The sequence below is a fragment of the Leptinotarsa decemlineata genome, unplaced genomic scaffold, assembly GCF_025532065.1.
Source record: "Leptinotarsa decemlineata unplaced genomic scaffold, Ldec_3_MD MMD2_tig00001064_RagTag_RagTag, whole genome shotgun sequence".
Lineage (NCBI taxonomy): Eukaryota > Metazoa > Arthropoda > Insecta > Coleoptera > Chrysomelidae > Leptinotarsa > Leptinotarsa decemlineata.
In genome coordinates, this window is record NW_027412558.1 from 3,574,050 (window position 1) to 3,577,630 (window position 3,581).

Consider the following 3,581-nt stretch of genomic DNA (forward strand, 5'->3'; position numbering starts at 1 on the left):
CATATAAATATTTTCACTGTGGCAGACCCTATTAGTAGCACTAGATTCGAAAAGGTTCTTATTTTCTTGTATCGGAAATGCAACCGTCATTCCTCTAATGATGTTTCAAACTGATAAGGTGTTCTATCCATTTTATGATAATGCGTAGAAACGCCACTGCAGCAGAAGGCGATCGCGGTCCGATTGCCGTAATGGTTCAATTTTTAACACCGCAGGACACCCATTGAGCGAACAAAGGTACGATTATGCTGGATACCAAAACACAAAGCTCCTAATACATATATATTAAAATGCTCTAGCCTGGATGTTTATTTTCTTTCAGTTCACACGGATCGCCTGTTCATTATCTTTAAGTAGCTCGAGATTTATTATCGATTTTTCCCCTTTTAACTACCAAATTGAATACGACTCCCTTATCTCGATGTACCTTTGTTTATCAATAAGTACCCTCTGTGTTGGTGTTGTGTGCCTCTCGAACACGATTTTCTGCTATCGAATATCGAAGGAGACGGTGAAGTACATGAGGGGCCGGCAGTTTCTTCTTTTATCGGATTGTTCGTCGCATCTTCTCACAGATGTACCGTGTTGTTCGGAATCTCAACGTTGTGTTGGGTGGCTTGTGGCTAACTTTATTGGCAAATCACTGGGTTATTTTTCGAAGGAAGGGTTCGTCGAAGTTTTCGTGATATAAAACAAACCTAGAGGAGTCAGATCCAGAGATCTTGGTGGCCATTCTTTTCTTTTCCTGCGACCTATCGAGAAACTCTCCAGTCTCTCGATTTCCAGACTCTTTTCTTATACATTTATTTAAAATGCGTTTTGCTACATGGTAGCTTCATCAGTCATTAGTAGATCAAACTGTTTCACTGTATCTCCTTATAAAACAATAGATAATGACTTATTTAATAAATTAATAAATTATTAGAGCTTGTAAAACAGGTAAATTCCGAAGAAACAGTATATTTTGCAATTTTATCTCTGTGATTTGTCATGCATACTATTAATCTTGGAGGTTTATTGGGCAGATCACCGGAGAAGGCGAAACATCATTAGCTTATCATTTATAATAATGGAAAATATGTTTCAATGTAGTTTTAGAGTTATCCAGTGCTTTTTTAAATTTAAACCAGATTTGACAGAAATTCCTTTCTCAACTGTACGTGAAATAGTCGAAAACAAACGCGATTTGATGCGGGATTACCAAAAGCTTTAGATGTTCATCTAATAAAATCATTAAAGAAACAATATACGACTGTTACACAAGCAATGAGATTCCTACAATTGAAATCATAAGGAAGAAATTGAATACTTCCGGCCATAACGTGAGCTGCTGTGACAAAACTCTTCAGAATTGGATAAGGAAACTAGGATTCAGATTTAAAATAATAAGCAAACGTTAAGCAGTTATGGAAAGCAGAAGAATAGTGGAATTGCCTAACAAATACTTAGAACAAATAACTAAATATAGACAGGAACAACGGCAAATTTTCTATTTGGACTAAACTTGGTATGACAGTTACGACACACTCACGAAAGGGTGGACTGATGGTTCGAGAATGTGTACGTCTAACATACCTGCAAACAAAGGATCGCGACTAATCATTGTGCATTGCGGAGGAAGTAAAGGATGGGTTCCGAATTATTTGAAATCATGTGGAAAAAAACTTGAGGACTGCAAAGTTGACTATCATAAGAACATGGGAGCTAATATTTTTGAGGAATGGTTTGAAACTACATTGATTCCAAATTTGGATGCGAATAGTGTAATAGTTCTTGACAACGCTTCCCATCATTAGCGACAGCTCATCAAAGTACCGAATAGAAATTCGAGGAAAGATAAAATATAAATTTTTTTAATGGATAACAAATTGTATTTTGAAGATAACTATACCAAAAATCAACTACTTGAAGTTTTATAGACAAAAACATTTGAAAAAGGGTATGCCCTTGAGAGTACTGTTGAAAAGTATGGACACACCATGTTGAGACTTCCCCCCTATTTTTGTGTTTTCAATCCCATCGAGTTGATTTGAGGAAAATTGAAACAAAGTATCAGGCGAAAAAATAATTTTCCAAAATTTGATAAGAAGGTGATAGAGCTAGTTAAAGAAGACGTATCTAAAATTACCGAAGAAGACTGGTAGAAAAGGATTAAAAAAATAATTTTGGTTGAAAAAGATTAAATGAAGATTGGAAACTTCCATATCAATGGTGGAAATAAATTCATTATTGATTTAAATGACGACAGTGATAGTGAAACGGAGAATATAGAAGAGGAATTATCAGAAGCTTTCGAAGAAAGTTACTGAAGTGTTTTTGAAGCGATCGATTGTATATATATAAAATCTAGAAAGGTTAATGCAGTCAAGCTGCTGGAAAATAATTCCATAAAAATCAAAATAAATAGATAAGTACTTTTTGATCACTCCCACTCACAAATCATTTCTAGAAACATGTGGATTTGTTTTTCCGATGGCATTTCAGGTTAGCTTTCCAAATTTCTGCTACAGCAGTTGTCGGTTGATTGGTCAAACCTCCAACACTGACATAAAAACTTGGCAACTTGACTTGGGTGTCACACCAATAGGTGGTTCCACTTATGTTTCGCTTGCGTTTACGCAGCTATTTTTATCAAGTACTTTCTTGGTTTTTCTCATTTTGTCTTCAATCGAGGACCGCCTGCCCGGTACTGACGATGCCCAATAGGCTGAAACAGCTGTCTACCGATGGATCTTAAATAGAAATCAATATGGGAGTAATCAAAAAGTACTTATCTATATATATATATATATATATATATATATATATATATATATATATATATATATATATATATATATATATATATATATATATATATATATATATATATATATATATATATATTACAATGTAGGTTTTCACGGATGGTAGAATATGATGTGTTGTTCTTCCGGGTGTTCATCCGTTGGGTACTATTCGATAGTCGACGTTTCGCCATCATCTCAGATGGCATTATCAAGACGAGTTACTGCTTCGCTTCGATATATATAGGGGCAAACCGCGGACACGTGTTTCTGGCGGCAACACTTGTTTGCCGAAAGTAGGAAACAACACATACGCACGGAGTCAACAACAGAAGCCAACCGCACATTTGTGGTTCCAGTTAGAAGACCTAGAATTCCTAGGCTACATCTAACATGACCACGTAGGCAGCTATAGCTACCTGCGTGGCATCCGGGTCCAGGATATAAATACAGATAGAGATTTTATCGAGTGTGTATGATATAAATCAAGAATGAAATAATTCGTGGACACAACACTCAAAAAATAGGGGCAAACCGCGGACACGTGTTTCTGGCTATTAGCCTCATCAGCGCGGTGTAGCCAAGTGTAAAGATGGGCAACACTTGTGTGCCGAAAGCAGAAAACAACACATACGCACGGAGTGCGTATATATATATATATATATATATATATATATATATATATATATATATATATATATATATATATATATGGAACCAACAAATAATGGGGCTGAGCAGCAAATGAAAGAGTACTCTTTAAAGTTTGTCCAAGCTTTCGGAAATTAAATAAAT